The sequence below is a fragment of the Cavia porcellus genome, unplaced genomic scaffold (genome assembly GCF_034190915.1).
Source record: "Cavia porcellus strain 051 isolate PalLab524CR breed Dunkin Hartley unplaced genomic scaffold, mCavPor4.1 scaffold_27, whole genome shotgun sequence".
Classification (NCBI taxonomy): Eukaryota; Metazoa; Chordata; class Mammalia; order Rodentia; family Caviidae; genus Cavia; species Cavia porcellus.
Genome location: NW_026947510.1, coordinates 33,492,882 through 33,504,319, shown reverse-complemented (window position 1 = coordinate 33,504,319; position 11,438 = coordinate 33,492,882). Strand labels below are relative to the sequence as shown.

General features: G+C 41.8%; 1 long non-coding RNA gene across 1 annotated transcript; it reads right to left on the bottom strand.

Annotated features, from left to right (window-relative positions):
- Positions 1 to 1,499: 1,499 nt before the first annotated feature.
- LOC134473542 (uncharacterized) lies at positions 1,500 to 11,373 on the bottom strand. The gene is made up of 2 exons (XR_010043841.1): positions 10,573 to 11,373; positions 1,500 to 1,916 (listed from the first exon to the last, which is right to left on the bottom strand). It is a non-coding gene; the product is annotated as an uncharacterized LOC134473542 (long non-coding RNA).
- Between the last annotated feature and the right edge of the window lie 65 nt (positions 11,374 to 11,438).

Below are 11,438 nucleotides of genomic sequence, written 5' to 3'. Positions count from 1 at the left end.
CCACTAGGAAAAAGATGGACCAAAATGTTAACTAATAGTTCTGTAAAAGTATAAAGGAACTAAGAAATCTACTAATGTAATGTCTTTTTGGATGGGGAGTGAAAGGAAGTTGAACACAAGACCTTAACACTGAACTTAATTTTTATTTTGAGACAAAGCCTCACTAAATCACTAAGGTTTCCAAGCTGGGATCAAACTCAGCCATTTTCCTGCCTCAGCCTCCCAGAATGCTGGAAATAACAGTATGTGTCACGTAAGTGGCAAACTTAATTTTTAACTACGTGTTCATTTTATTTATTTACTTATGTATTTTTTGAGACAGGATCTCACTCTGTGTAGTTCAGGCTAATCTTAAGCTCACTTTGTAGCCCAGACTGGCCTTGAACTTGCAGCAGTCTTCCTGCCTCAGCCTCACGGGATTACAGCATGCACCAGGCTATTTGTTCATTTTAGAAAGTGTTTCTTCTGTGTCTTTCTTCCTTCTTAAATGTTCATTGATTGCACTAAGTTTAATTAGTAGTAAGTGAAGTCCCAGTGGCAAAATAACTTCTCCAAGACTGTGCAGCAATTCCTAAGCAGGCTGGCCTCCAAACAGTGCTTCTTCCCTGCTGCTAACACCTCAGTGTCCTCACCCTGTCACACTGGAAGAGTGTTCAACCAGGAAGTAAAGGGCAACATACTATAGATTCTTGAGTTAAATTTATTTAATTTTTAAATTATGAGTGGTTGGGGCTATTTGTTTGTTTTTTGAGACAGGCTTTTGCTATGTGAGTCACGTTCAGCCTGGCCTTGATCTCACTTTGTAGCCCAGACTGGGCTGGAATTCACAGCGATCCTCCGCCTCACACTCTGGAGTGCTTGGATTATAGGCATGGGCCACTCTACCTAGTCACATTTCTATACAAAACAATTTCCTTTTTTCTGAAACCAACTATGACAAATATATCCCTCAGTGCACAGTAAGCACAGTGTCCCTTTCATCTTCTACCAGCCCCTCCCTACCCAGCCCTTCCTTTTTACTCCATAAATTCCCAATGCAGGATAACCTGTTGCTTTCCTCTCTGGTGTCTGGCATCCTTGTAGCTATTTCTCAGTCTCCCAGAGACAAAAGAAACTTGTCATTACCATTGTTTCTGCAGGACAGGCAGCCGGGTCCAACAGGCTGAGGATTTTCTAAGGCCCAATGTGCTTCTTGACTTAGTATCTTAAATTCTCACCAACCAAGTAATTTGCCCTGAGTTAGCAGAATAGCTTGCTTAGCATGGGAAAGCTCTTGGGCTTGATCCCCAGTGTCACAGTAACAATAATCATCACTTTACATGCATGTTGAGAGCCTTGGATCTGTGATTAGTAACAACAGCAGTGCTGGGAGTGGTGATACACATCTGTGATCCTGGCACTTGAGAGATTGAGCCAGAGGATTGCCGTGAGTTTGAAGCCAGCCTGGGCTACATAGTGAGACAGTATCCCAACCCCCCCAACAAACAAACTCTCCCACAACAATAACAACAGGCATTTATTTCTTCTTTAGACTTGGTACTGTCAGCAAACCACACCCCTCATACTACTACTTTGGCTGATTTGGTATAATCTAAGGGAAGTGACAGTGCTACAAGGGAATGAATTACTGACCTAAAAGAACATTTGTATGCTTATTTAACATTACTAGCAACAGAATGCATCCTTTCTTAAAGACTTCTTAAAATTCTGGAAAATGTTAACATCATTCCTCTTTTGGTATCTTTACCATGCTTGGATTTTATAGACTAGTAGTCATCTTTCCGTGGCATTTTTCTTCTTGCAAATAACAAATCTGCTCCTCTTTTTGCTTCTCAATTACTCGAATGACTAAGTGTAGTATAAGCAGTACGAGCACTTTGGTTCGCACTTTTATAAGTCATCTGGTCTAGAAGATCCTAGAAAACAACAAAAGATAGGATTTCTTTAAATAAATAGAAAATATATTTGGCAGAATCTTGACCAATAACCCTTCCAATCCTAGGGCGTAGTCACAATACTAAGGAAACATTTTTTGAACTCTCCCTCCCAGTTCAGAGCACAGTGCTTATAGACATTATTGCTGAAATCTGATATAAGAAAAACTGGACAGAAAGTACACGCACACTGCAAAGCAAATGATTCCACGATTATCATCTGTAAGTGAGTTTCCTCTGCTCTCAAATTCTGAGTTCCTCCTTGACTATAAACTCAGACTCTAGGTACAACATGTTATTTGTCATTCGCTAGACGTAGAAGCCTTCTTTTTAGTAATCTTGTCTATCTATTCCCTTTTTCTAAATGGTGGCTGGAGGGGCAAACTGCTTTCAATTTTTAAAGGCCTCTGCATGTTAAAGAGAAAGGCAGCATTTTCTCAGTGGGTGGCTGGTTTAGGAAACAGGTCTACTTTTGAATTCACAGATGAATTAAGCCTATGGTGAGTGTGAAGCAGTTTTTCAGTGTCCTAAAACAGACAGCTGTTTTATTGTGGGGGAGAAGTACTGGGATTGAGGTACTGGGAGAGATACTGGGCTCAAACTCTGAGTCCTCCTGTCTCAGCCTCCCACCCTCCTGAGATAACAGGTGTGGACCTTAGATCTATAGTCACAAAACATATCTTAAACATATTCTAAAAGTTTAGCATCTTCAGGATTTGCCCAAATTTACTCTCAGCCTTTCCCTAAGGACTAAACTCATTCCTTTGGTACAAGATGACTTGGGCAGCTCCCCTTGAACACAGCACAATTGCTTCAGCATTAGTTAAACTGAACCCTGTCTCCATGTACTGATACGTACAGAGCAGGCTATGCTGTTCCCCTCTCCCCTTAACTGGCTCTAAGCAGTGCCCGTAGGGCTAGCTTAGGTACTGATATGTCATCTTTGAAGCAAGCTAACAGTTTCCTGTTTCCTTGCACTGTGTTCCCTATACATGGTTGAACATAGCACGATGGCAGAACCACATACCTTCAGTAATGTTAACTGGGTCCAAACCACAGAAGGTTATGACTTCTCAAGGCACAAAAGTTCATGTATCAGAAACTAAAGCAACAGCCTCCTAAATCATTCAAATGCTATCTCAATCTGAGTTATGCAGATTGGTCTTTTTGCATAGCTTTCTTCCTATATATTGCAGAGATGCTCACTCTCTACCTGGCCAGCTCAGCTCACATTGCTCACATAATTCCCACCGAACTCACTATCACTCATCCTTGAATCACTCCCTTCTCATGAGAGAATAAATTCTTGTGAGGCTTTGGATCAGGGCCTTTGTTCCATGTATCCTCACCTGGACTGAACTCAGGACCCTTTGGCTTTCCCGTAGCTTTGAATATGTCTCAGGGTCTTTACTCTCACCATGGGTTACACTGGAGGTGGTAGATTGTAATTAACTCCCAGAATTCTAATAATGTTATGGGAGTACACATAAAATTTCTCAAGCTGTGAGGCAGACAAGAAAAGGAACTACAATATTTAAGGAACTACAATATAAATTTTGGAATTATAATACTTTATTTTTATTTATGTATTTTCTTTTTTGACTTTTGAGATAGTTCTCCTTAAATTGTCCTCGGTGGTTGTTGGACATATGTTATAAAGGTCTGGCTTAGTTCAGTTCAGCAGCTGACCATCTACCTTGTGTCCCACACTGCCCGGCACTGGACATACCATACTAAAATGCGGTTCTTTCCCAGGAAAGCCTCTGTATGTGGATAATGCTCTTCCTCCACACAGCTCTATACAGTTCTACATAGTTCCCTTCACCTTCTTCCACTCTCCAGTTGTTATGCATATGGTCTCTTTAGAAAGCTATCTGCTTGGAGATCATGACTACTGTTAATTCAGCTTTTTAATAATAAAGCCTCAGTTGTTCATTCTTCTCTATAGAGAGTTAAATTCACATCTTTCCTTTTCTGCTGGTATTAGAAAGCGGGGAATCTGAGGCCAGAGGTTCCTGAGCCTAAGTGTGTATACTCCAGTGTACTACTTGTGTTTTTTATTTTGAGACAGGGTCTTATTGTGTAGCCCAGGCTGGTCTTCAATTCATAGCAATTTGTCCTGGCTCAGCCTCCTGACTTAAGTGTGTGTATTTCCAAGGGCTAGCGCACAAGCAGATCCTCAGAGTAAACAGGAAATCATTATCCCTCATAAGAAATGAGCTGCTGCGTGGGGTACAAAGGTGCCATGAATTTCCTTCATTTCTCTTCAGTTCCTTCTACACTCACTTCCAAGTTTCAACCAATTTCGTTCTTCCCTGCAATGACAGAGTCCGCCTGTCTCTCCCTGGTCCTACCCTGACTTCATCCCTGAGAGTGGCCCTTTAGTGAACAACATTGGCCTGGCTTTACATCCCATCCCAGTTGTTCTTTCCTTTAGAGCAGTTTCTTCCCCTTTCAACTTCATGATACCTACTGCATATTTGGAACCTTATTTACTCTTTTACATTTGTGTAATAGGAAGATAATATGACGTTTACACATTGAGTCTGATTTATTTCACTTAACAGTATAGTCTCAAGTTGCATCCATTTACCTATAAAAGTCTCCAGTTTACCTTTTATATAGCTGAGTAGTACTCCATTTAGAATAGTATTTTTATTATTTATTTATTTACAGATTTATTTACTTTTTGAGAAAGGATCTCACCATGTAATTCAGGCTGGCCTTGAGCTCATTATGTGGCCCAGGCAGAAGTGTAAGCTCATTATGTGGCCCAGGCCCACAGCGATCTTCCTGCTCAGCCTCCTGAATGCTGGGATTACAGATGTGTGCCACCATTCACAACTTTTTTATTTCTTTTTTCACTTGGAGGACTCCAGGAAGATGGCAGAACAGTAAGCAGCAGAGTAAACAAATTCTCTGAGAGAAACAGTCCAGAGATTGGAACATAGCATTATGGGGAAGACAAGAAGGAAGGAAATGGGTCCCCTTGACCCAGGAAGAAACTAAAGTGAGAATTGAAGCCCACAGAGAGAATTAAAAAAAGAAAAACTTAAACAGAAGAAGGCAGTAGCTGGTGGTGCTTTCACCTGGAGCTAGAACCATCATGCAAGAAAAGCTATTGAAACCTGGGGATGCACGGTCACAGTGAAGGCCATGGCTGGCAAGCCTGAAGGTCTCTGTGGGGAGATGCGGTGCAGAAGGGAGCAGTGGGCTGGAGAACTTCACTGGCTGGCAGTGAGTGTTTGGAACTCAGTCCTCCCCCAGGAATGGGCAATTAGCTGGGGGAGTCAGGCAGGACAAACCTAGAGCCAGAACTGCAGCCAGCTTCATTCAGCCACTCCTAGCTCGGAGCAGACTGGTGAAAATTGCTGGGACTGAGTCCCACCCCCGTACACATTCCAACAGCCATCGCTGAGGTTTCCCTAAAGCTATCCCCAACCAGCTCTGCCCCTGTGTGTATTATATTTGGTGAAGGCTCTTTGCTGTTAACTAGCTTGGAAGAGAGGCAGCAGCCTGCCCCACCCCAGCTTGCACTCCAATAGCCACCAGTGAGCCAAAGCAGGCTGGAAAAAGCAGCAAACAGCCCTACACCAGCGCACCCAATGTCACCATCAGATATCCCTAGCCAGCACACTTCGGAGAAATTACAGCCAACACAGGAAGTGCTGGGGACCCCACTACCCACTTGTCCAGAGGAAACCAGGAACAGGACAAGAGGAAGAAGCAAAAGGCAGTCTCTGGCCTCCAACCCAAGCAGTACTGGTCCAGGAGAGGTAAACACGGAAGAGATCAGGAGTCTCACACCTGAAGTTTCTGAAGCGGCAGTAACTGAAATAAAGAAACAACTTCAAGAGGCTAAAAAAGCATTTCGAACAGAAATACTATCTCAGGTAAAAGAAGAAATGAGAAAGTTAATAAAGGAATTGCTAAGCACCTCTAAAGAAGAATAGAGGAGTATAAGAAAATTAGGGAAACCTTCAAAGAAGAATATAAAAAAGATGTAGAATACATGAAATAGATTCAATGAGATTACCAGGAAATTAAAAATTCCATTGAAAGCTGGCAAAACTGCTTGAAAGAAACCAAAGATAGACTAACAAACCTTGAAGACAGGTTTGCAGCTTGAGATTATGAAAGGAAAGATCTCTTTAAAATAACACAGAACCAGGAAGTAACAATACAAAGGCTACAAAATGACACAAAGAAGTATAATTTAAGAATAAAGAAAGTGAGTAAAAAAGCAGGGGTAAACACAAATGAAATACAAAGACTATTTACAGAAATTAAAGAAAACTTCCCAAGCATAGGAAAAGGAGATGATATTCAGATAAGTGAGGCATACAGAACTCCAGCCAGCTATACATAAATCTACACCCAGACATAATAATCAAGATCCCAGAAATTCAACACAAGATAAATAAATCTACACCCAGACATAATAATCAAGATCCCAGAAATTCAACACAAGAACAGAATATTGGGGCTGGGGATTTAGCTCAGTGGCATAAGCACCTGCCTTGTAAGCAGGCGGTCATGAGTTCAATCCCCGGTACCGATAAAAAAGAAAAAGAACAGAATATTAAAAGCTGTCAAAAAAGCAGATCACCTATAAAGGAAACCCATCATGACAGACTTCTTGACATAGACCATCAAATCAAGAAGAGATTGGAGTGAAGTATTCCAAGTCCTGAAAGAAAATAACCTCCAACCCAGGTTGATGTACCCTGCAAAACTATCTTTCAAAATTAATGGAGAAACAAGATACTTCCATGACAAAGAACAACTGAAGGAATTCATGACCACCAAACCAACCCTATAAAAAATACTGAAGGACATTTGAGAGAGAGAGAGAGAGAGGGAAAAGACCATGGTTTCAGAAACAGTGGCAGAGGGGGCTTGTCCTGGCCTGGGAGTGAGTCAACATAGGTGCTAGAGGGGGAGTGGGGATGAGAAGAGACAAGAGATGTGAAGAATGAAAACAAGATAGGATTCTGATCAAGTCTTATTTATTCAAAGAAAAAGTAACAAATATATAGGATATTGGGGGAAGAGGGAGTTGGGTTCCGAGAGGTCAGCAGGTAACTTAACAACAACTTGCGAGCTCATAAGGCGGGCTGATTAACATAATCCCTGAAAGGGCCAAACAGGCTAGGCAAGGAGCTGCTTAACTACCAAACTTAAGTCCTAGAGGGGGTTAAGGTGGCTGCTGCCTGCATATGTAAGATGGCAGCCAATTACAGGGTTTCCCACAGGGGCTCACTGAACAGGGCAGACAGTGGAATGAAGGGATAAAGTAGACAACCAATTGCAGGAAAACAGCTTGGCAGAGATGAAGCAGGGAAGGTTGGCCATAATCACTAAAATAGATGGCCTCAATTTACCAGTAAAAAGAAGCACAGGCAGAGTGGATCAGGAGACAGGGTTCATCAATACGCTTTAGGCTGGGGATTTAGCTTAGCAGCATAAGCGCCTGCCTTGCAAGCAGGCAGTTGTAAGTTCGATCCCTGGTACCAAAAAAGACAAAAACAAACAAAAAAATACGCTTTATATAAAAAATACATTTAATCCGAAATGGGTTTACAGACTGAAAGTCAAAGATGAGAAAATAATGTTCTATGTGACAGGGAACCAGAAAAAAGTAGGGTAGCTTGCCTATCAGCTGCAGATTGGTTAAAAACCATGACACTTTTATACAATGGAAACCTACTTAGCTACAAAGAAAGATAATCTTGAGGCTCTTATAGGTAAATGGATACAACTTGAGATCATACATAGGGATAAAAAGATTCAGAGTCACTTAGGTGAATAGTGGGTTGCCTCTCTAATCTAAAAACTAAAGGAGTTAGTGGGATCCAAAATGAACAATACATCCTGTGGAAGTGAAAGGTGAGGAATTGTCTAAAAAGGAAAGGCAGTGGCCACTGTTAATCTATTATCAAGATTTGAAACCCATATTGTTTTCATTGTTCTGTTTAGTTTGGTTTTATTCTGTTTCCATTTGTCTACTTGTATTAGATTTGATGGCATGGACAGCTATTCCAAAGATAGCAGGATATACTATGGCAACCATTTTTGATTTCCTAATAGATTGATTTGAAGCCCTGTATTGCTTTCATTGTTTTGTTTTGGTGGATTTTATTCTATTCTGTTTTGTTTGATAGTATCAAGTCTGACGGTATAGGCAACTACTTTGAAGACAATAAGATGCACTATGATACCCATTGTGGTTGTACTATTATCTTCATTTGAAGTCCTATAATATCTTCATTGTTCTGTTTTTATTGGTTTTGTTTTGTACTGTTTTGTCCAATTTTGTTATGCTTGATGATATAGGTAATTCTTTTGAAGATAACAACAATCATTATCGTAGACATTATTAATCTCCTTGTATTTTGTTTTTAAGTCATGTACCATGTTTATCCTTTTGTTTTGATTGACTCTATTTTGTCTCATTTAGTTTTATTCTCTTCAAAATAAAAAAAAGTTTAGTCTTTTTTCACTTGACTTTTTGGAAGCAGGTTTCAAGCATTTCATGTCTCTCTAGTATGTATTGCCTGAAAAAGTTCATAAAAATAATAATTCCATAAGAATTTTTATACCACCATGTCAGTCTTTTTGGTGTTTGTTGTTGTTGTTGTTATTGTCTTTTGTATTTTTGTTCCGGGAATCAAACTCAGGACCTTGTGATTGCCAGGCAAGCACTTGTACCCCTGAGCTATATCCTCAGCCCACCATCTCAGTATTGACATTTCACCAACTGTCTCATAATTTTTTTCCAGTTGCTTTGTCCTAATCCAAATCCACCAAATGGTCCCACATTTTGTGTATGATGGACACATTTCTTGGTTCATATAAATTGCAACATGTCTTTTAAACCTCTTTTCTTGTGTGGGTTTCTCATGTATTATGTACTTACCTAAAAGCATTGTGTGTGTGAAATCACACAATCCCTCCACAACGCTATGGGAGCAGTGGGCAGATATGAGCCTATAGATTAAAGTAGCTACTGTCATTATTCTTACTTGGCTGAAGAGGAAACAAATTACAAAGCAGTAATCTACCTAAATTCTCACAGTTAATAAGATCAAAGCTGAAATTTGAGCCCTTGACCCTCATCCCCTATATTGTTTCATGTTATACACTGGTCTTTAAAATTTTTTCCCAATTTTTTAATTAGATATATACCTGCAACCCCAGCACTTGGGAAGCTGAGGCAAAAGGACACAGTGAATTTGAGACCAGCCTGGACTATATAGCAAGAGCCTTTCTCACAATATAGAACAATCAAAAGTATTTCCAAAATGTGGTTTCAGGAATTTAGGTCTTTTTTTTTTTTTTTTTGGTATCGGGGATTGAACTCATGACCATGTGCTTGCAAGGCAAGCACTTATGCCACTGAGCTAAATCCCTGGCCCTAGGTCATTAATATTATGAAAAAGAATTTTCCTCAAAGTAGACTAATGCTCATGAAGAGTTAACATGTCCTATAACAGAGAGAGGGAGGTCTTTAGGTTTTGAAGGTTTTTTTTTTTTTTTTTTTTTTGCTACAAATCTTGCTATCACCTTCTTTAGTAGAAAGTAAAGGAAGACCCAGGTGTGGCCAATGCCTGTCATCCTAGCACTCAGGAGGCTGAGGCATGGAGGATCACTAACAATATGAGAAATGCCAGCCTGGGCTACACAGTGAACTCAAGGCCAGACTGGACTTGCAGGGAGATCTTATCGCAAGAAAAAAAAAAAAGAAAAAGAAAGAAAGAAAGAAAGAGGCTTGTGAGATATTTTTTGATTAAAGAAAAAACAAACATAAGCCCATACAAACACTAATTATATACATATTAAAATGAAGTAAAAAATCTTTAAACTCTTACACTTGTGTGTAACTAGGTATATATATATATATATATATGTATGTATATATATATATGTATGTATATATATAAAAATATAAATATACCATATACACATACATATACATTTCAAAAAAACTATCTGATCATATTGGATAAGCTTTAAAACATGATTTTCTTACATACATTCAGATATATGAAAAATGGTTTGTTGAAATTATACTGTTACATTTAGATTTTAATCTTGTAGTAAAAGCACTACTTATGGGAGCCATGTGTGAATTTTGTGAACTTAATCAATGTTCCTGTCCTAGTTTCCCATCTGTAAAAGGTATAAGGACAGCACTTCAGAGTACTGCTGTGACAATCTAACCTGGTAACACTTGTGACATGCTCAGCTTAACATCTGATGTATTATAAACATCGTGTAATTATATGTGCATATAATTTAAAGAAGTCATAGTAGCGTATATAAGCCAAAAGACAAAGACTTTGTAATGGTGAACTGTGATCCAGAAGCTCTAATCCTGAGAATGTAAAAAAAATTTTTAAACATCTTTTTGAGACAAGATTTCACTATGCAGTCCAGAATGGCCTTGAACTCACTTCGTAGCCCAGGTTGGGCTCCAACTAACAGCGATCCACCTACCTCTGCCTCCCCAGTGCTGGGATTACAGGTGTGGGCCACCATACCCGGCTGAATGTTGCTTTTTGAGCAACTGAAATATTTCATGAAAAATCCTTTTGGCCTTCGTGTTTTTATGAGACAGTGGTTTGAGAAAAGCTACCTTAGCAGAGGATGAAGTCCGAAGCACCGCAGGGGCCATGCGGGGAGACCACCTCACGGTGGCCTTCAGGACAAGGGGCTCACAAGGATTTCCGAGTAAAGTGCGCAGCAGGCGTATTTTGTCCCCTTGTACACCGCACCGTTAAGTCATTTTTCTCACTTGTCTCACTTGGTGATTGCCGGGCCAGCAGGGGAGGCTGTCGGAGCATTCAGGTCTCCTCTTTCCAACTCAGGACGGTGCACCATTTACAGAGTCGCAGAAGCGAGGGGACCAGACCTTTCCACGCCGCTCGGAGCATTTCCTGAGCTCCCGGGTGCTCCGGGGACCCTGGTAACTTCGCCCCAGTGCTCAGGACTCCTATGAACTTTGCGAGGGAAGAGAAGCCCACCCGGGGCATCTCTGCGGAAGCCCAGGGTGCCCAGCCATCCGCAGGGGGGACGCGGCAGAGCCGCGCTGCCGAGCGCGGGGTTGACAGCTGCAGGGCGGGCGCTCCTCCGGGTCCCCGGCCGGTCTCCGGCCGCGGCGCCTCCTTAACCCGCGCCGGGAGGCGGGCGGGGCGGGGCGGGGCGCGGCGCGGAGCCGGGGAGGAGCCGGGGCCTGCAGCGGAGCCGAGCCGGGCCTGACACTGTCAGACGCAGGCATCCACCTCTGGCTCCCAGGAGCGGTGACGTCCGCGGCCAGAGCCGTAGCAGCGCCGGGACCCCAGGCGTCAAACAGGCCTGGCCTGGAGCGGGCGCTGGAGCCGCTGGAGCGCGGGGAGCTGAAAACCGCGCCCTAGGAGCCCGAGTGGAAGCGGGAGAGGAGACACAGTGGCCTCGGCCAGGAAGCAGAGGATGCGCTCGTCCCTCCCAGAGGTGACAGGATCC